This window comes from Anopheles coustani (genome assembly GCF_943734705.1).
Source record: "Anopheles coustani chromosome X unlocalized genomic scaffold, idAnoCousDA_361_x.2 X_unloc_37, whole genome shotgun sequence".
In the NCBI taxonomy this organism is placed as follows: domain Eukaryota; kingdom Metazoa; phylum Arthropoda; class Insecta; order Diptera; family Culicidae; genus Anopheles; species Anopheles coustani.
Genome location: NW_026525145.1, coordinates 7,501 through 30,000, shown reverse-complemented (window position 1 = coordinate 30,000; position 22,500 = coordinate 7,501). Strand labels below are relative to the sequence as shown.

Below are 22,500 nucleotides of genomic sequence, written 5' to 3'. Positions count from 1 at the left end.
TTGGTGATGGAGTGACATTGCCTTCACCATGGAGTTGCGGGTACTTAGGTACTTGCAAGGAGATGGTGGTATGGTGGTGTTGCGTGTGTGGTGTTCGATTAGAAAGATATAATTTCTAAGTCCGGATTAGTGCTGTCAGTGGGGCCGCCGCTAACAGGTCCTGCACGGCCACCGTGGGGCTTGACTTGGCGCTATTCCGGACTTGGGGCGATCACGATGTCCCCGTGCGGGACTTAGAAGATGGAAGAACACAAGTACCCTTATCCCATGACTTGTGAGCGATTGGCATACGTTACCACATGAAGAGAAAAATTGGCTAAGTCCCGGATCCATATTATTTGAAGAGAAAAATCGGCTAAGTCCCGGATCCATATTATATGAAGAGAAAAATCGGCTAAGTCCAGGATCCATATCATATGAAGAGAAATATCGGCTCAGTCCAGGATCCATATATAATAACCTAATAATCGGCTAAGTCCAGGATCCGTATTATATGAAGAGAAAAATCGGCTAAGTCCAGGATCCATATATAATAACCTAATAATCGGCTAAGTCCAGGATCCATATTATATGAAGAGAAAAATCGGCTAAGTCCAGGATCCATATATAATAACCTAAAAATCGGCTAAGTCCAGGATCCATATAATATGATGAGAAAAATCGGCTAAGTCCCAGATTGGGTCTGTCAGACATACACTTTCAAGTTACCACACAAGCAAGCAAGAAGGCCGTGTGAAGGATCCATATGACATGAAGAGAAAAATTGGCTAAGTCCCAGATTGGGTCTGTCAGAAATACACTTCCAAGTTACCACACAAGCAAGCAAGATGGTCTAGTGATGGATCCATATGATATGAAGAGAAAAATCGGCTAAGTCCAGGATCCATATAATATGAAGAGAAAAATCGGCTAAGTCCCAGATTGGGTCTGTCAGACATACACTTTCAAGTTACCACACAAGCAAGCAAGATGGCCTAGTGATTGATCCATATGATATGAAGAGAAAAATCGGCTAAGTCCGAGATTGGGTCTGTCAGACATACACTTCCAAGTTACCACACAAGCAAGCAAGATGGCGTATTGATGGATCCATATGATATGAAGAGAAAAATCGGCTAAGTCCGAGATTGGGTCTGTCAGAAATACACTTCCAAGTTACCACACAAGCAAGCAAGATGGCGTATTGATGGATCCATATGATATGAAGAGAAAAATCGGCTAAGTCCGAGATTGGGTCTGTCAGAAATACACTTCCAAGTTACCACACAAGCAAGCAAGATGGCCTAGTGATGGATCCATATGATATGAAGAGAAAAATCGGCTAAGTCCCAGATTGGGTCTGTCAGACATACACTATCAAGTTACCACACAAGCAAGCAAGATGGCCTAGTGATGGATCCATATGATATGAAGAGAAAAATCGGCTAAGTCCCAGATTGGGTCTGTCAGAAATACACTTCCAAGTTACCACATGAGCAAGCAAGTTACCACATGAAGAGAAAGCCGGCAAAGTCTGGGAATGTTACCACATGAACTGGAAAATGGGCAAAAACCTACCTTCACAGGGAACGTGAATAAGTAAGGCTGTAGACACCGGATCGACAAGCCAAAGACTGATATGGAAAGGAAATGAGTAGTACTAGCTTTCCTGAGAGTTGCAGAGCTTAGACTGCATATGAACGAAAGTTATTAAGCGTCAAAGTCAGAGAAGTTACCCAAAGGAACACAAGTTCCAACTTAGAGCATGAATACCGCCTAGACGGTAAGAGGTACGGCCAGGCTGAGGAATAAGAAAATGTTGGCCAACATGTTCCCTAACTATCCCCCGAAGACCGCAAAGCAATCCAACATCAACCAAGAAAGTTATAGCCCGATCAAGGAAACACCTACTTTGCACCGATATTGCACCAAATACATGTACCAAGCACCTTCGGTTGCATACCTGCAGGGGCTTACCATAGTAGGCCATGGAAGACCGATATACCGAACATAATCACTTTCTATCTCCTCGGGTGTTTGAGATAGCGCTTTGCGGTACAAGAACGAAAGTTAGACTATATCTTGGTGCATCTTTTTGCCCAAGATCACAAGACCCTATCTACCAAGGCAAGAAAGTTGTGTGGGGACAAAATGTCCAAAAGTGCCCAAAGTGGCACACTTGAACCATATATTCGAGAAAAACACAAGTGTGGGCCCGAGCTAGCAAGTTGAAATGTTCTGACCGTCAGTAGCCCTAGTTGAGGTGCACTTATCATTATATGAGGCCAACGTGCCAGCTAGTCTCTAAAGGGGCGATATGGGTGTTCCAAGGTTTGTACCCAATTGAGGAAAAAACAGGGTAAGATACGGTGTAAGGCGAATAACTCGGGCTATAGATGTCCGATCGATGAGTTTGGCATATGTATGGAAAGGTCTCGACGAGACCTAACTACCCTGAAAGTATGAAGGCAAAGACTTGAATGACCGGGAAGTTATTAAGTGCACAAGTGGTAAAGTTGCACCAAAGTCCATGTTACCCGAAGTGGTACATGAACACCCAATATTCGACCAAAACACAAGTTTAGAGACGAGCTAGCGAGCTACATTGTTCAGACCGTCAGTAGCCCGCATCAAGACACGCATTTCATTATATTGAGCCTAGCCGCTAGCTCGATTCGAAGTCGGTCATATGGTTGGTTGATGGTTTGGACCGACCACGTGGTGTACCAAGGTGATGTACCTTTCATGAATTAAAACTCTGGCTGTATGGCACTGAGCGACAAGCTAAGGTGTGATTTGGAATAGTCTTGAGTGGGACTATTTAGGAAAAATGCGAACAAAAAATCACAAAGTCCTTGGGCGAAGCTATTAGCGAAACATAGAGCAAATTGGTACCAAAAACTATGGAAATGGGACTTGAGTCAAAAATAACCGCAAGTTGGAGAAGAGATAGCAAGCTTGCGTAGAACAATTATATTTGGTGCATGGTATCACCAACAAAAAAGTATATGGGGCCAAGGTGCTGGCTGGCCTCCAAAGTGGAGATATGGGCGATCCAAAGTTTGTACCCAAGTACGAACAAGTATGGAAAAAACAGGGTAAGGTACCAAGTACCAATAATAACTTCGGCTGTAGATGGCCGAGCGAGGCAAACGGCTCACCGTTGGAAAGGTCTTGGGGAGACCTATCTACCCTAAAAGTTTTATGAGGCTGAGTTGAAAGACCACGGAGATATTAGGTGATGATGGTCCAATTCGGGGACCAAGTCGCAGGAAATGGCACTTGACCAAAATCACGCTTGGAAGGTGAATACCGGCTTACCGGTAAGAGATAGCGACTTGGCGTAGAATATTCATAAGTTGGGCGTGTAAAGACGCAACTTTCATTATATGGGGGCAACCCGGTCAGGGTGCTCCAAGTCGGTCGTTTGGTCGGTTTATGGTTTGGGCCGACCATGTGGTGTACCAAGAAGAGGTACCTTTCATGAATTATAACTCGGTCAGTTTGCCACCGAGCGACAAGTTGCGATGTGATTTGGAATGGTCTTGAGTGGGACTATCAAGCAAAAATACAAATAGAAAATCAGCTTGTCCATGGCCGAAGCTATTAGTGAAACATATAGCAAAATGGGTCCAAAAACGAATGAAATGGGACTTGGACCAAGAATAACGGCAAGTTGGAGAAGAGATAGCAAGTTGACGTAGAACATTTATATTTTGGGCATAGTATGACCAACAAAAAAGTATTTGGGGCCAAGGTGCTGGCTGGCCTCCAAAGTGGAGATATGGGCGATACAAAGTTTGTACCCAAGTACGAACAAGTATGGAAAAAACAGGGTAAGGTACCAAGTACCATTAATAACTTCGGCTGTATATGGCCGAGCGAGGCAAACGGCTCACCGTTGGAAAGGTCTCGGGGAGACCTATCTACCCTGAAAGTTTCATGAGGCTGAGTTGAAAGACCACGGAGATATTAGGTGATGATGGTCGTATTCGGGGACCAAGTCGCAGGAAATGGCACTTGACCAAAATCCCCCTTGGAAGGTGAATACCGGCTTACCGGTAAGAGATAGCGACTTGGCGTAGAATATTCATAAGTTGGGCGTGTAGAGACGCAACTTTCATTATATGGGGCCAACCCGGTCAGGGTGCTCCAAGTCGGTCGTTTGGTCGGTTTATGGTTTGGGCCGACCACGTGGTGTACCAAGTTGAGGTACCTTTCATGAATTATAACTCGGTCAGTTTGCCACCGAGCGACAAGCTGCGGTGTGTTTTGGAATGGTCTTGAGTGGGACTATCAAGGAAAAATACAAATAGAAAATCAGCTTGTCCATGGCCGAAGCTATTAGTGAAACATATAGCAAAATGGGTCCAAAAACGAATGAAATGGGACTTGGACCAAGAATAACGGCAAGTTGGAGAAGAGATAGCAAGTTGGCGTAGAACAATTATATTTGGTGCATGGTATGACCAACAAAAAAGTATATGAGGCCAAGGTGCTGGCTGGCCTCCAAAGTGGAGATATGGGCGATCCAAAGTTTGTACCCAAGTATGGCAAAAACTGGTAGAGGTACCTTTCATGAATTACTGCTCAGGCTGTATGGCACTTAGCGGGACGCTTGGCTCTGGTATGGAATAGTCTTGAGTGGGACTATCAAGGAAAAATACGAACAAAAAATCACCATGTCCACGGACGAAGGTATTAGCGAAACTTAGAGCGAAATTGCGACCAAGTCGCTGTAAATGGCCCTTGGACCAAGTATACCGTCAAGGCGGTACGAGATAGCGAGTTGACGTGGAACATTTATAAGTTTGCCTACAAGAGACAAAAGTTTAGTTATATGGGGCCAACCCGCTCAGGGTTGTCCAAGTCGGTCATATGGCTGATCGAAATTTTCGACCAAGTACTGAGAAAACAGGGTAAGGTACCGTGTACCTCGAATAACTTCGGCTGTAGATGTCCGAGCGAGGCGAACGGCATAGCGTTGGAAAGGTCTTGAGGTGCTCTAGACACCCTGAAAGTATGAGAAAGCTATCTGGAAAACTTGTGGAGATATTAGAGAAACATAGGGCCCAAAAGATACCAAGTCGCAGGAAATGGGCCCTCCATGAACACCCTAAAATCCCAATTACGGCTAAGTTGCAGGCCAGCTAGCGAAGTGAAATGTTCTAGGCATAACTAGAACACGTTAAGGCGCAACTTTTTGAATAAGAACTTTTTTCGATATCTGGTCCCCAAAGGGGGGATATGGGCGATCCAAGGATTTTTCCAAGTTTCGGTACTTTTTACGGTATCGCTCATAGCTCCGGCTGTAAGCAAGCAAATGACAATCTAAGACATGATTTGGAAAGGTATTGAGTAGTACTAACTTACGTTAGAACACAGCGAAGCGCTATCGGTTCATGGCAAGGCCGATATAAACAGTCAAAGATGAAAAATGTTGATAAAATGAACAAAAATTACCTTGGTACGCGAATAGCGGCCAGGGATGAAGAGGTACGAAGTTGGTGTAGAACAATTATAATTAGGGCTTGGTACGCTCTAAAAGTTTGCCGAAGACCGCAAAGCGCTCAGACCCATAGAAAGTGGCCATTTGGGCCGAACAGTGCATGCAAAGAGGTGAAAATGCAAAAATTGCACTTTGGGGGGCGATTTGCGGGGGGAAGGAGGGGTCGGAGGGCAAAATGTCCCTTGACCAAAAAGTCTTATCTCGTCGAGATCTACAACATTGCCGAAGACCGCAAAGCGCTAGCTCGCAATCGAAAAATCGAGAATTTGAATATTTTCTAAGTCTTGGGCTCCCTAAGGAAAAGTTTCAAAAATCACGTTTGTCCCCAATTTTGAAGGGGAAGGAGTCGGTTCCGGGGCATGGTGTCTTCGGCAAAAAGTCTTATCTTTTTGCGTACTTTCGACTAGTTCAATAAAAATTTTTGACCCAAAATTTGTTCGGCGGACCCCTAGGTCGAAAAACCCGAAAAAAGTCGAAAAAAGTCGAAAATGTCGAAAAATGAGAAAACCTCATATTCGGACTCTACACGAGCCCCAGATATTGAAAAGTGAAATCCGCGGTCGATTTGGAACAAAAAATTGACCTAGGCAAAGTTGTATGGAGGTAGGGACCCCTGAGAAAAAAGTTTGGTCCCGAGGCTCCTTGGACCACCAAGTCCCTAGGTCGGACCAAAATCGGAAAAAATCCGACCAAAGTCGAAAGTGTCGAAAATTTTAAAAAACCCCTTTTGGGGCCCTATGGCCTCCCTAGATAATGAAAAGTGAGGTCCGCGGCCGATCCGGAAGAAAAACTTGACCTAGGCAAACTTGTATGACGGTGGGGACCCAAAAAAATTTCGATGAGTGTAGTTTAGACAGGCCCGAAAATGTATCGGTGGTCCGTATCAAGGGACGTCTTTTAGTTCCATGGGGTGGTGGTCGTCGAACAAAGTCGCCTAGGTCGACCACCAGAAAGACCAGTCGTGTTGTAATGGATGTTTTGACCACTTTACTAGGGAAACCTAGTAGGTCGAAGCAAATTTGGGGTTCGAGATGAGTTGGTGAAAGTTGGTCCAACCTAGGTGTGCTTGGTGGAGGTTGACCATGAAAGTAGAGCATGATGGGAATGACCATAACTTTGGTTCTAGATGTCGGATCGGTACACTTTCGGCAGTTTTGGAAAGGTGAAGGCCTGCTCTAGCTATGTATCCTACCAAGCTGAGCGCCTACTAGTGACCCGGAGGAGGTATTAAGGGTCAAAGGCAAAAAGGGGTACCCTAAAGTGCATGTGACCAAGAAAATGGGAAAAACGGTATCGCCTATAGCTCAGGCTGTATGGCTCGGATCGGAAAGCTTGGATATGCGTTGGAAAGGTCTTGACGAGCGCTAGCTATGTGTCCTACCAAGCGAAGCGCTAGGTGTTGAGCAAGTCGGTCATATTAGAGGGCAAAGGTGAAAAATGGTGGTTTAGAGGCGAAAATTCACCTTATGATCGAAAATAGCGGGCGAACGATAAGAGCTACGAACACGGCGTAGAACAATCATAAGTACGTTACCACAAGACCTAACTTTGGCCAATATAGAGCGAGAAGATCGGAGGTACCCATCAGGGTGATATGGCTGGTTCAAAGTTGGACCAAAACGAGACTTGAGAAATGGGTTGAAACACGGTATCGCGAATAACTCAGGCTGTATGGAACGGATCGACAAGCTAAGATCAGTGTTGGAAAGGTCGAACCGAGCGCTAACTATAATCTCAAACAACCGAAGCGCTAAGTGTTGAGCAAAACTGAGTTATTAAGCGACAAAGTGGAAAAATAATACCAAAATGGCCAAAAATCACACAAGACCAAGAATACCGAGCAGGCGGTAAGAGATAGCGGGTTGACGTAGAATACTTATAAGTTTGCCTCTACGAGACCTAAAAGTCGTCCATAGAAAGCGAGAAGATCGGACCACTCTGGAAGGGTGATACGAGTGGTCAAAAATTGGCAAAAATGAAACATGGCTAAAATGGATTTGACTTGTGCACCATGTAGCTCCGGCTGTATGGCATGGATTGTTAAGCTAGGATATGTTTTGGAAAGGTAACACCCAGCGCTAGATACGACTAGAAGAAAGCAAAGCGCTAACTAGCATGATTTGGAAGTTATTAAGCGACAAAGTCGAAAAATGTTACCAAAATTGAAACTCGAGTACATTGGGCCAAGAAGTACAAGTTGTGAAATTTGGACTTACGAGTAAAATACCGAGCAGGCGGTAAGAGATAGAGACTTGGTGTAGAACAATTATAAGTTGGGCATGTTATAACCTATATTTGGCCCGAACATAGTGTCGAGATCGGATGTACCCAAAAGGGTGGTACGGGTGTTAGATGGTTTTCCCAGAGCATAAGCTCCACATGATATGGAAAACGGGAAACATCATAACTTCGGCTGTATGGCATGGAATGGAACGAACAAGGTATCGATGGAAAGAGAAAAGGAAGCGCTAACTATAATTCTTGCCAAGCAAAGCGCTAGCATGTGACCGTTCAGGTGTTATTGTGAGTCAAAGTCAGAAATTGTTACCACGAGAGGCGAAAATCCGACTAAGTCCAAAAATACCGGGCTGGCGGTAAGAGATACGGCTTGGCCGTAGAACATTTATAAGTTGGCCAAGACAAGACCTAAGTTTCGTCCATAGACGACAAGAAGATCGAAGATACCTGAAGGTGAGATATGGGCGTCCCAAAGTGGGCCTTTGGAAAAGTGACAAACTTCCCTTATAACAGCATACACCAAATATCTCTGGCTCTATGGCACCGAATAAGAAGTTGAGCTCAGCGATAGAAAGGTGATAGTCAGCGCTAAATATCATACGAACAGAGTGAAGCGCTAAAGGGAAAGGATCTTGGTGATATAAGGTGACAAAGTCGAGAAAAGTTGCCTCAAAATCATGAAAAATGTGAAAAAATGGCTAAGTCCCGGGTGCCTTAAGGGCAGGTTAATCGAATGTACCGAGCTGGCGGTACGAGATAGAGACTTGGTGTAGAACAATTATATGTTTGGCATGGCAAGACCTACATTTGGTCAATACAAAGTGAGAAGATCAAAGAAACCCGTAAGGGTGATATTGGTGTCCAAAGGTAAAAAGCACTAAGTCTTGGGAAACTTATATGAAGAAAAAGGACCCTGATGGGTCATATAGGATGGATCGAAAAATCGGCTAAGTCCCAAAATGGGGATGTCAGAACTACACTCAAATGTTACCACACCAAGCAAGGCAAACTTATATGAAGGAAAGGACCCATATGGGTCATATGGTATTTGACGAAAAATCGGCTAAGTCCCAAAATGATGATGTCAGAACTACACTCAAATGTTAAAACACCAAGCAAGGCAAACTTATATGAAGCAAAGGACCCTGATGGGTCATATGGTATTGATCGAAAAATCGGCTAAGTCCCAAAATGGGGATGTCAGAACTACACTCAAATGTTACCACACCAAGCAAGGCAAACTTATATGAAGCAAAGGACCCTGATGGGTCATATGGTATTTTACGAAAAATCGGCTAAGTCCCAAAATGGGGATGTCAGAACTACACTCAAATGTTACCACACCAAGCAAGGCAAACTTATATGAAGCAAAGGACCCTGATGGGTCATATGGTATTTTACGAAAAATCGGCTAAGTCCCAAAATGGGGATGTCAGAACTACACTCAAATGTTACCACACCAAGCAAGGCAAACTTATATGAAGCAAAGGACCCTGATGGGTCATATGGTATGGATCGAAAAATCGGCTAAGTCCCAAAATGGGGATGTCAGAACTACACTCAAATGTTACCACACCAAGCAAGGCAAACTTATATGAAGCAAAGGACCCTGATGGGTCATATGGTATTTTACGAAAAATCGGCTAAGTCCCAAAATGGGGATGTCAGAACTACACTCAAATGTTACCACACCAAGCAAGGCAAACTTATATGAAGGAAAGGACCCTGATGGGTCATATGGTATTTTACGAAAAATCGGCTAAGTCCCAAAATGGGGATGTCAGAACTACACTCAAATGTTACCACACCAAGCAAGGCAAACTTATATGAAGGAAAGGACCCTGATGGGTCATATGGTATTTTACGAAAAATCGGCTAAGTCCCAAAATGGGGATGTCAGAACTACACTCAAATGTTACCACACCAAGCAAGGCAAACTTATATGAAGCAAAGGACCCTGATGGGTCATATGGTATTTTACGAAAAATCGGCTAAGTCCCAAAATGGGGATGTCAGAACTACACTCAAATGTTACCACACCAAGCAAGGCAAACTTATATGAAGCAAAGGACCCTGATGGGTCATATGGTATGGATCGAAAAATCGGCTAAGTCCCAAAATGGGGATGTCAGAACTACACTCAAATGTTACCACACCAAGCAAGGCAAACTTATATGAAGCAAAGGACCCTGATGGGTCATATGGTATTTTACGAAAAATCGGCTAAGTCCCAAAATGGGGATGTCAGAACTACACTCAAATGTTACCACACCAAGCAAGGCAAACTTATATGAAGGAAAGGACCCTGATGAGTCATATGGTATTTTACGAAAAATCGGCTAAGTCCCAAAATGGGGATGTCAGAACTACACTCAAATGTTACCACACCAAGCAAGGCAAACTTATATGAAGGAAAGGACCCTGATTTGTCATATGGTATTTTACGAAAAATCGGCTAAGTCCCAAAATGGGGATGTCAGAACTACACTCAAATGTTACCACACCAAGCAAGGCAAACTTATATGAAGCAAAGGACCCTGATGGGTCATATGGTATTTTACGAAAAATCGGCTAAGTCCCAAAATGGGGATGTCAGAACTACACTCAAATGTTACCACACCAAGCAAGGCAAACTTATATGAAGCAAAGGACCCTGATGGGTCATATGGTATGGATCGAAAAATCGGCTAAGTCCCAAAATGGGGATGTCAGAACTACACTCAAATGTTACCACACCAAGCAAGGCAAACTTATATGAAGCAAAGGACCCTGATGGGTCATATGGTATTTTACGAAAAATCGGCTAAGTCCCAAAATGGGGATGTCAGAACTACACTCAAATGTTACCACACCAAGCAAGGCAAACTTATATGAAGCAAAGGACCCTGATGGGTCATATGGTATTTTACGAAAAATCGGCTAAGTCCCAAAATGATGATGTCAGAACTACACTCAAATGTTACCATACCAAGCAAGGCAAACTTATATGAAGGAAAGGACCCATATGGGTCATATGGTATTTTACGAAAAATCGGCTAAGTCCCAAAATGAGGATGTCAGAACTACACTAAAAAGTTACCACACCAAGCAAGGCAAAGTACCTAGGTGAACCCTAGGAAGAAACACGGACCAAGTCAGATGGCCTAAGTCAATAGAACAAGTGACCTAGGCAAAGTTGTATGGCGCTGAGGACCCTGAAAAATCTGGTTAGTGTAGTTTAGACAAGGTAGGTTTTTGGGTCGGCCGAACCCCCTTATTTTGGGTTTTGGCCTCATCAAGAAGCTACACCTAGGCAAACTGCCTAGGGTGAAAGTGCGAAGACCAATCGAATAGTAAGACAAGTTTTGACCGATCGCCCTAGGCAAGCATGTATGAAGAAATGGACCCTAAGGGTCATATGGAAATACATGAAAAATCGGCTAAGTCCCAAAATTGGGATGTCTGAACTACACTAAAAAGTTACCACATCAAGCAAGGCAAAGTACCTAGGTGAACCCTAGGAAGAAACACGGACCAAGTCAGATGGCCTAAGTCAAGAGTGCAAGTGACCTAGGCAAAGTTGTATGACGGTGAGGACCCTGAAAAATCTGGTTAGTGTAGTTTAGACAGGGGAGGTTTTTGGGTCGGCTGAACCTCCTTATTTTGGGTTTTGACCTCCTCAAGAAGCTACACCTAGGCAAACTGCCTAGGGTGAAAGTGCGAAGACCAATCGAATAGTAAGACAAGTTTTGACCGATCGCCCTAGGCAAGCTTGTATGAAGAAAGGGACCCTATGGGTCATATGGAAATACATGAAAAATCGGCTAAGTCCCAAAATTGGGATGTCTGAACTACACTAAAAAGTTACCACAGCAAGCAAGGCAAAGTACCTAGGTGAACCCTAGGAAGAAACACGGACCAAGTCAGATGGCCTAAGTCAAGAGTACAAGTGACCTAGGCAAAGTTGTATGGCGCTGAGGACCCTGAAAAATCGGGTTAGTGTAGTTCAGACAGGGGAGGTTTCTGGGTCGGCTGAACCTCCTTATTTCGGGTTTTGGCCTCCTCAAGAAGACAGACCTAGGCGAACTGCCTAGGGTGAAAGTGCGAAGACCAATCGAATAGTAAGACAAGTTTTGACCGATCGCCCTAGGCAAGCTTGTATGAAGAAAGGGACCCTATGGGTCATATGGAAATACATGAAAAATCGGCTAAGTCCCAAAATTGGGATGTCTGAACTACACTAAAAAGTTACCACAGCAAGCAAGGCAAAGTACCTAGGTGAACCCTAGGAAGAAACACGGACCAAGTCAGATGGCCTAAGTCAAGAGTACAAGTGACCTAGGCAAAGTTGTATGGCGCTGAGGACCCTGAAAAATCGGGTTAGTGTAGTTCAGACAGGGGAGGTTTCTGGGTCGGCTGAACCTCCTTATTTCGGGTTTTGGCCTCCTCAAGAAGACAGACCTAGGCAAACTGCCTAGGGTGAAAGTGCGAAGACCAATCGAATAGTAAGACAAGTTTTGACCGATCGCCCTAGGCAAGCTTGTATGAAGAAAGGGACCCTATGGGTCATATGGAAATTCATGAAAAATCGGCTAAGTCCCAAAATTGGGATGTCAGAACTACACTATAAAGTTACCACATTAAGCAAGGCAAAGTCCCTAGGTGAACCCTAGGAAGAAACACGGACCAAGTCGGATGGCCTAAGTCAAGAGTACAAGTGACCTAGGCAAAGTTGTATGGCGCTGAGGACCCTGAAAAATCGGGTTAGTGTAGTTAAGACAGGGGAGGTTTCAGGGTCGGCTGGACCTCCTTATTTCGGGTTTTGGCCTCCTCAAGAAGACAGACCTAGGCGAATTGCCTAGGGTGAAAGTGCGAAGACCAATCGAATAGTAAGACAAGTTTTGACCGATCGCCCTAGGCAAGCTTGTATGAAGAAAGGGACCCTATGGGTCATATGGAAATACATGAAAAATCGGCTAAGTCCCAAAATTGGGATGTCTGAACTACACTAAAAAGTTACCACATCAAGCAAGGCAAAGTACCTAGGTGAACCCTAGGAAGAAACACGGACCAAGTCAGATGGCCTAAGTCAAGAGTACAAGTGACCTAGGCAAAGTTGTATGGCGCTGAGGACCCTGAAAAATCGGGTTAGTGTAGTTCAGACAGGGGAGGTTTCAGGGTCGGCTGGACCTCCTTATTTCGGGTTTTGGCCTCCTCAAGAAGACAGACCTAGGCGAACTGCCTAGGGTGAAAGTGCGAAGACCAATCGAATAGTAAGACAAGTTTTGACCGATCGCCCTAGGCAAGCTTGTATGAAGAAAGGGACCCTTTGGGTCATATGGAAATTCATGAAAAATCGGCTAAGTCCCAAAATTGGGATGTCAGAACTACACTATAAAGTTACCACATTAAGCAAGGCAAAGTCCCTAGGTGAACCCTAGGAAGAAACACGGACCAAGTCGGATGGCCTAAGTCAAGAGTACAAGTGACCTAGGCAAAGTTGTATGGCGCTGAGGACCCTGAAAAATCGGGTTAGTGTAGTTAAGACAGGGGAGGTTTCAGGGTCGGCTGGACCTCCTTATTTCGGGTTTTGGCCTCCTCAAGAAGACAGACCTAGGCGAATTGCCTAGGGTGAAAGTGCGAAGACCAATCGAATAGTAAGACAAGTTTTGACCGATCGCCCTAGGCAAGCTTGTATGAAGAAAGGGACCCTATGGGTCATATGGAAATATACGAAAAATCGGCTAAGTCCCAAAATTGGGATGTCAGAACTACACTATAAAGTTACCACTTAGCAAGGCAGACTTGTATGAAGAACGGGACCCTGGTGAAAGTAGCAAATATCCCAAACCGAACATGAATATTATACACACAAGAGTACGAACATAAAGGAACACGGACCAAGCGTACCGAGAGAATCGGTACTATAGAACCCTCGTGGTTCTACACAAAGACTTTATGTTAGGGGTTCAAGCCCCATAGTACTCAATCGGTGACAGTAGCAAATATCCCAAACCGAACATGAATATTAAACAAACAAGAGCACGAACATAAAGGAACACGGACCAAGCGTACCGAGAGAATCGGTACTATAGAGCCCTCGTGGTTCTACACAAAGACTTTATGTTCGGGGTTCACACCCCAAATCGAACGTGGAATTTACTTTCTGATGGTCATGCGGTCGTCCAAAGGGGTCTAGTATCCTGGGATGACAAGCATCACGGGCACAGCTCGTATCAAAACAGTCGAAGAGGCCCGCGAAAGCTTGCTTTCCATGGCTATGCGATGCACAAATTGAGTTTACTCACCGTAGTATAAAACGAACGAACCGAACCTATCCGAGTAGGGATAATGGGCGCAGTAACATACTTCTGTGACCCAGCGAGAGTTGAACGAGGTGACATGAACTGTCAGTGGCTTATATCAGATGGGATACATACATGAGATTGCTTTCAAATCTACACTCGAAAACCTAACCAAGTAAAAGCGAACGTGGGGAGGATTCGAAACCGGTAACGAAATCTTAAGCTGGAAAGAGTCATCACTATGGATACATATTATGCGAAACCAATCAAGTGCTCATTACTGATCCAAAACCGAAGAGCACTAGTGAACACCTTAATCTCACCCTAGTTCACATCCAAGTGATCGACCACGTGTGTGAAGCAAAGACCAATCGAATTCCTGAATGAACCGAACACTATGAACAAATGGCCAAAAACGTTATAACTATCCAAACATACTACTATCTAGCGAAAGTCATCACGATGGAACCATACCATGATCTTTAACCTATAGCGCTCACCATATTCCTACCCAGAGTGCAAGTGAACAGATTGCTCACCCCTACCCAGTTCACAACCACGTGATCGACTAACATACCGAGGTTACCACAAGTCAAAGTTATACGTTTACAAGCGCAAGACCAATCGAAAACCCCGAAAGCAATCTCGACCCAAAATGTATTATCCGTGAGTGTAGTCGAGTCTCGTACTCGTCATCTGTAATCGTCGGATAGAATATCCAGTACACGGTTGTCTTTCCAAATGAAATCTACATACAGAACTCGCTCTTGGCAAATGGGTGGCATTGGCGCAATCAGGAGCGAGTTCCCGTCCGGGTGCCAAGTGATTGGCAAATGTCTGGGGGAAAGCAACCATATGTTGATTTGTCTGTTAGTGTACTGGGTGTTTGAGGTATGTAGTATCCACGCTTGGTTGGGTGTGTCAGAGGACCGTGAATGCGTTCGCAACCCCAATTGGGGTACATCGGGAATGATTTTGTGGAACCGATGTGCCCGGCACACACTAAGTTTTGTTGCAAGTTAATAGTGTGCCATGTCCGGGGGGGTTGTGATTAAACTCTGGTGAATTGCGTACTGTGGTGATTGGGGTATGAAAGCCCCGCAGTTGCAATGATCGGACGCGCCTAGCGTGTCCTTTAGTTGATGGTAGGGAAATGAAGGCCCTTGTCAGCTCACCTAAGTATTCATGGAAGTTTGGCATAAGGTCGCTGTGGTAGGGGTATGAAGGCCCCGTCAGCGCATGCACAATCGGGCGCACGAGCGCTTAGCGGAGTCGAATGCCGCTCAAGTGCCTGTCCGGTGCATCGGGTGTGTGTGATACGAGGGCAATGAGGTTCGCACGGGGGCTCGCCTCCCGTGTGCTACCGGACTTGACAACATATAGAACGTGGTGTTTGCTCCTCCGGGTGCAATGGGACAATGAACATTCGAACGCAAAGTCGGAATTCTGGTTGATCCTACCAGTAATATACGCTCGTCTCAAAGGTTAAGCCATGCATGTCTAAGTACAAACAGATTTAATGTGAAACCGCATAAGGCTCAGTATAACAGCTATAATTTACGAGATCATCAACCTAGTTACTTGGATAACTGTGGAAAATCTAGAGCTATACATGCAACATGCCAGGACCCTCGCGGGAACTGGTGCACTTATTAGTCAAACCAATCGCGGGTTCTCCGTGTCATTGAGTTGAAGTCTGGATAATGATGCTGATCGTATGGTCTCGCACCGACGACAGATCTCGCAAATATCTGCCCTATCAACTATGGATGGTAGTATAGAGGACTACCATGGTTGCAACGGGTAACGGGGAATCAGGGTTCGATTCCGGAGAGGGAGCCTGAGAAATGGCTACCACATCCAAGGAAGGCAGCAGGCGCGTAAATTACCCAATCCCGGGACGGGGAGGTAGTGACGAGAAATAACAATATGAAACTCTTTAATGATGTTTCATAATTGGAATGAGTAGAGCATAAATCCTTCTACGAGGATCAAGTGGAGGGCAAGTCTGGTGCCAGCAGCCGCGGTAATTCCAGCTCCACTAGCGTATATTAAAATTGTTGCGGTTAAAACGTTCGAAGTTGATACTTGTCCAACACAGTCCGGCTCCGCCGACCCGGTCAACCCGTGGTCGGTGGGCCAAGTCGGAATCTGGTTGCGACTCAATGGTGTGGTAGGGCACCAAGTCTGTGTCATGGTGTGCCCTTCAACGGGTGCAAGTGTAACATAGAGCTCGACCGCTCACGTTTACCTTGAACAAATTAGAGTGCTTAAAGCAGGGTGCCCAAACGCCCTAGAATAATCTTGCATGGAATAATGGAATACGACCTTGGTCTAATCTTTCATTGGTTTGTACTCAGACCGGAGGTAATGATTAACAGAAGTAGTTGGGGACACTAGTATTACGGCGCGAGAGGTGAAATTCGTAGACCGTCGTAAGACTAACTAAAGCGAAGGCATTTGTCAAGGATGCTTTCTTTAATCAAGAACGAAAGTTAGAGGATCGAAGGCGATTAGATACCGCCCTAGTTCTAACCGTAAACGATGCCAACTAGCAATTGGGAGACGCTACAACCAGGTGCTCTCAGTAGCTTCCGGGAAACCAAAGTCAGGTTCCGGGGGAAGTATGGTTGCAAAGTTGAAACTTAAAGGAATTGACGGAAGGGCACCACAATGAAATGGAGCTTGCGGTTCAATTTGACTCAACACGGGAAAACTTACCAGGTCCGAACTTATGGAGGTGAGACAGATTAATAGCTCTTTCTCAAATTTAAGGGTAGTGGTGCATGGCCGTTCTTAGTTCGTGGATTGATTTGTCTGGTTAATTCCGATAACGAACGTGACTCACATATGCTAACTAGAACGCAGTCAGCGTTAATGCGTTGATGCCGATTGGAACGGGTTAGGACCTTTCGGTGGAGTATGACCTGACACCTTCGCTGTTCGTGTGCGCAAGTGCACTTACGGTACGCTGCTTAGCAGGACAATTTGTGTTTAGCAAAATGAGATCGAGCGATAACAGGTCCGTGATGCCCTTAGATGTTCTGGGCTACACGCGTGCTACAATGTGGGTAGCAGCGTGTCTCCTATTCCGAGAGGAACGGGAAATCACTCAAATACTCACTTAGTAGGGATTATGGATTGCAATGGTCCATATGAACTCGGAACTTCTAGTAAGTGCTGGTCATCAGCCAGCGTTGAATACGTCCCTGCCCTTTGTACACACCGCCCGTCGCTACTACCGATGGATTATTTAGTGAGGTCTTTGGAGATGATCGTTCGCTGGATCCTCGTGAACCGCGTCTGCTTTATCGAAGTTGACCGAACTTGATGATTTAGAGGAAGTAAAAGTCGTAACAAGGTTTCCGTAGGTGAACCTGCGGAAGGATCATTAGTGGCCAAGTGATCCTTCCAGAAGTCCGAACCTGCGGGTTGAGACTTCGGCACAAGTTGCCATATGATAATTGACGAAACACTATAGAAGTCCGAACCTGCGGGTTGAGACTTCGGCACAAGTTGCCATATGATAATTGACGAAACACTATAGAAGTCCGAACCTGCGGGTTGAGACTTCGGCACAAGTTGCCATATGATAATTGACGAAACACTATAGAAGTCCGAACCTGCGGGTTGAGACTAAGGCACAAGTTGCCTTATATATAACTTCGAACAAATACACAAGTCCGAACCTGCGGGTTGAGACTTAGGCACAAGTTGCCATATGATAGTTGACGAAACACGTTAGAAGTCCGAACCTGCGGGTTGAGACTTCGGCACAAGTTGCCTTATACATACAATGGCCAAATAAACAGAAGTCCGAACCTGCGGGTTGAGACTTAGGCACAAGTTGCCATATTATATTCGATCAAACACTAAGTAGTCCGAACCTGCGGGTTGAGACTCAAGACCGTAACAAGATGTCACTATACAAGTCCGAACCTGCGGGTTGAGACTTAATGCGATCTAGATACCAAGTTGACATCCAATACCTGTTGAGCAAAACCAAAGATTCCCTGTTCTCGAATGATTACACTATATAACAGGGAATCATGAAGAAATCAAGCAAGCGTGAAACAAAGTCATCACTTGGGCATGCTCGGTAGCCAACCACATGACCTTAACCTAAGAGAGCATGCAAACCACATGATACCTATAAACGATTAACCCGCCCTAGTTCAATCGTTCACCAAGTGATGACTTCAGTATGGCTAAGAGAAAAACTTTTAAATGGGAAAAACTCTAAGTCCGAACCTCCGGGTTGAGACTTCCGCGTCGGAGGTGGGCGCACCTCCTATCCGAAAGATGATGAATCAGGGGTGTTCGGTCAGCAATGGTCGGATGCCCCGTCGTAGTCCAACTATGACAATCAAAGTCAAGACCTCCGGGTTGAGACTTTCCGCGAGTACAAGCATAAAGGAACACGGACCAAGCCGTACCGAGAGAATCGGTACTAGAGCCCTCGTGGTTCTACATTGAGAGAGCCCTCGTGGTTCTCATTAGGGGCTTTATGCAAGTCGTACTCAATACTGTGGTGTGAAGTATAAAGTATAGTCCTCGCCTGGTCCACGCTGCTTCGGCGGTCCTGGGTAAGATAGTTAATTCTAGCTTGCCCTATAGTGGAATGAGGACACTTAATGCTTCGTCTTTTAGCGGCGGCTAGACTCCTCCTCACGGGGAACGAGTTGACGCGCACAGCGGCGGCTTACGCACTATGGCAATCATGGATGCCTGAAGATTCCGTGAAGTTCTCCCCTGGTCCACGCTGCCTCGGCAGTCCTGGGTAAAATGGAATATTTCCAGCTTGCCCTATAGTGGAAGAGGACTATCCAACAATACAAAGTCAAGACCTCCGGGTTGAGACTTTCCGCGTCGGTGGTGTCGCGCACCGCCTATCCGAAAGATGGTGTAACAGGGGTGTTCGATCAGCAATGGTCGGATGCCCCGTCATAGTCCAACTATGACAACCAAAGTCAAGACCTCCGGGTTGAGACTTTCCGCGTCCGGAGGTACGCGTACCGCCTACCCGAAAGATGGTGTGCTTCTGGGGTATTCGATGAGTCGGATACCCCGTCGTAGTCCAACTATGACAATCAAAGTCAAGACCTCCGGGTTGAGACTTCCGCGTCCGGAGGTACGCGTACCGCCTACCCGAAAGATGGTGTGCTTCTGGGGTATTCGATGAGTCGGATACCCCGTCGTAGTCCAACTATGACAATCAAAGTCAAGACCTCCGGGTTGAGACTTCCGCGTCCGGAGGTACGCGTACCGCCTACCCGAAAGATGGTGAATCAGGGGTGTTCGATCAGCAATGGTCGGATGCCCCGTCGTAGTCCAACTATGACAATCAAAGTCAAGACCTCCGGGTTGAGACTTTCTAAGAGTACAAGCATAAAGGAACACGGACCAAGCCGTACCGAGAGAATCGGTACTAGAGCCCTTGTGGTTCTACATTGAGAGAGCCCTCGTGGTTCTCATTAGGGGCTTTATGCAAGAAGTACTCAATACTGTGGTGTGAAGTATAAAGTATAGAGTCCTCCACTGGTCCACGCTGCTCCGGCGGTCCTGGGTAAGATAGTTCATTCTAGCTTGCCCTATGTGGAAGAGGACTCAATACCCTACCTGTTGAGCTTGAAACAAAGTCATCACTTGGGCATGCTCATATTGCCATACACAATTACATTATATTCGAATGAGCATGCAAGCGACCCTATATAGACCGAACCAAAACGATAGATACCGCCGTAGTTCACCCCCACCAAGTGATGACTTCAGTATGGCTAGTGTGTGAAGTATAAAGTATAGTCCTCCCCTGGTCCACACTGCTTCGGCGGTCCTGGGTAAGATAGTTAGTTCTAGCTTGCCCTATGTGGAAGAGGACACAATACTTAATACTTAGAGTACAAGCATAAAGGAACACGGACCAAGCCGTACCGAGAGAATCGGTACTAGAGCCCTCGTGGTTCTACATTGAGAGAGCCCTCGTGGTTCTCATTAGGGGCTTTATGCAAGTCGTACTCAATACTGTGGTGTGAAGTATAAAGTATAGAGTCCTCCACTGGTCCACGCTGCTCCGGCGGTCCTGGGTAAGATAGTTCATTCTAGCTTGCCCTATGTGGAAGAGGACTCAATACCCTACCTGTTGAGCTTGAAACAAAGTCATCACTTGGGCATGCTCATATTGCCATACAATATTCCATTATCTACTAATGAGCATGCAGCTATATGATTATAACCTGTAAACGATTACCCCGCCGTAGTTCAGCGCTTCAACCAAGTGATGACTTCAGTATGGCTAGTGTGTGAAGTATAAAGTATAGTCCTCCCCTGGTCCACACTGCTTCGGCGGTCCTGGGTAAGATAGTTAGTTCTAGCTTGCCCTATGTGGAAGAGGACACCATACTTAATACTGTGGTGTAATGAACAAAGTATAGTCCTCCACTGGTCCACGCTGCTTCGGCGGTCCTGGGTAAGATAGTTAGTTCTAGCTTGCCCTATGTGGAAGAGGGCATACAAGACAAAGTATAGTTCTCCCCTGGTCCACGCTGCTTCGGCGGTCCTGGGTAAGATAGTTAATTCTAGCTTGCCCTATGTGGAAGAGAGCATACATGAACCAAGAACGAAGGTTATGATCGAGGAATGATTCGACAACTAACCGATGGTATGAAATGTGAAGAATTCAAGCAAGCACACAATCAAGTCATCACTTGGGCATGCTCGATAGCCAACCTCATGACATTAACCTAGTAGAGCATGCGAAAACCAATATATATGTAAACGATGCCTCCCTAGTTCAGCGCTTCAACCAAGTGATGACTTCAGAATGGCTAAATCAAATCGGTTCAAACCATACCATCGGTATCCTATTGAAACACACAAGTCGATATCAAACCTCATGATTGTGTAGTCCTCCACTGGTCCACGCCGCTTCGGCCGTCCTGGGTAAAATGGAACATTCCAGCTTGCCCTATGTGGAAGAGGGCACATTACTCAATACTGTGGTGTGAAGTATAAAGTTCAGTTCTCCCCTGGTCCACGCTGCTTCGGCGGTCCTGGGTAAGATAGTTCATTCTAGCTTGCCCTATGTGGAAGAGGACACTTCATACTTCGTCTCTAAGCGGCGGCTTGACTCCTCCCTACGGGGAACGGGTTTACGCGCACAGCGGCGGCTTACGCACTATGGCAGTCATGGATGCCTTACGTTTCTATGAAAAGTGTGTTCCTCCCCTGGTCCACGCTGCTTCGGCAGTCCTGGGTAAGATAGTTAGTTCTAGCTTGCCCTATGTGGAAGAGGACACGTAGACTTACTGTGGTGTGAAGTATAAAGTTCAGTTCTCCCCTGGTCCACGCCGCTTCGGCCGTCCTGGGTAAAATGGATTCATCCAGCTTGCCCTATGTGGAATGAGGACACTTTATGCTTCGTCTCTAAGCGGCGGCTTGCTCCTCCCTACGGGGAACGGGTATACGCGCACAGCGGCGGCTTACGTTATGGCAGTCATGGATGCCTTACGTTTCCATGAAAAGTGTGTTCCTCCCCTGGTCCACGCTGCTTCGGCAGTCCTGGGTAAGATAGTTAGTTCTAGCTTGCCCTATGTGGAAGAGGACACGTAGACTTACTGTGGTGTGAAGTATAAGGTTCAGTTCTCCCCTGGTCCACGCCGCTTCGGCCGTCCTGGGTAAAATGGATTCATCCAGCTTGCCCTATGTGGAATGAGGACACTTTATGCTTCGTCTCTAAGCGGCGGCTTGCTCCTCCCTACGGGGAACGGGTATACGCGCACAGCGGCGGCTTACGCAAGTTAGTCACCCTCGGCAGTGGATCACTCGGCTCATGGATCGATGAAGACCGCAGCTAACTGCGCGTCATAATGTGAACTGCAGGACACATGAACATTGATAAGTTGAACGCATATTGCACGTCGTGGGAACCTACCATGATGTACAGATGACTGAGCGCTTATATTTGAGAAATGTATCGCATACATTTAACTACGCCGTGACACCCGTCACGAGACGTGCACCATGATGTTAACTAGGGTCGCGACGACCCGCTAGCATTAAAGAACCCGTGGTTTACAATATACTGGCATTGGAATTCGAAGTATTTAGAGCGTCCGTGTTCCCGCGTGAGGCGGAAGTACGAGGAGAAGGCGTGCTTGTGGTGTCTGTGGTGGTGTTTACTGATGTCTAGCTTCAGCTTATTTATTTATTTAAATAGAAGCGAAGATGTCAAAGTAGCGTCGAAGCAGCAGCGGTAGCACAAATGATTCAAGTATGGAAGTTGACCAAAGGAACACAAACAAACTAGCGTATGGGCAATGGAAGGTATCAGTGAGTTAAACCACACGCGGGCTAACAGCCCGTTAACCGAGTCCAACGGTACATATTGGACATTGAAACAAAGTAGTCGCAAGCCAGATGTGACGATAACAACCGCAAGGTACATAAGCCTCAGTTCATGTGTGACAACCCCCTGAATTTAAGCATATTAAT

General features: G+C 45.8%; 2 non-coding genes across 2 annotated transcripts in view; both read left to right on the top strand.

Annotated features, from left to right (window-relative positions):
• Nucleotides 1–21,811: 21,811 nt before the first annotated feature.
• LOC131270511 (5.8S ribosomal RNA) lies at nucleotides 21,812–21,966 on the top strand. The gene has a single exon (XR_009179574.1). It is a non-coding gene; the product is annotated as a 5.8S ribosomal RNA (ribosomal RNA).
• Nucleotides 21,967–22,453: 487 nt separating this feature from the next.
• The window catches only part of LOC131270519 (large subunit ribosomal RNA), a 4,088-nt gene continuing 4,041 nt past the window's right edge, over nucleotides 22,454–22,500 (top strand). Inside the window, exon 1 of the ribosomal RNA XR_009179581.1 lies at nucleotides 22,454–22,500. This exon is cut by the window's right edge and continues 4,041 nt beyond it. This is a non-coding gene — a ribosomal RNA (large subunit ribosomal RNA).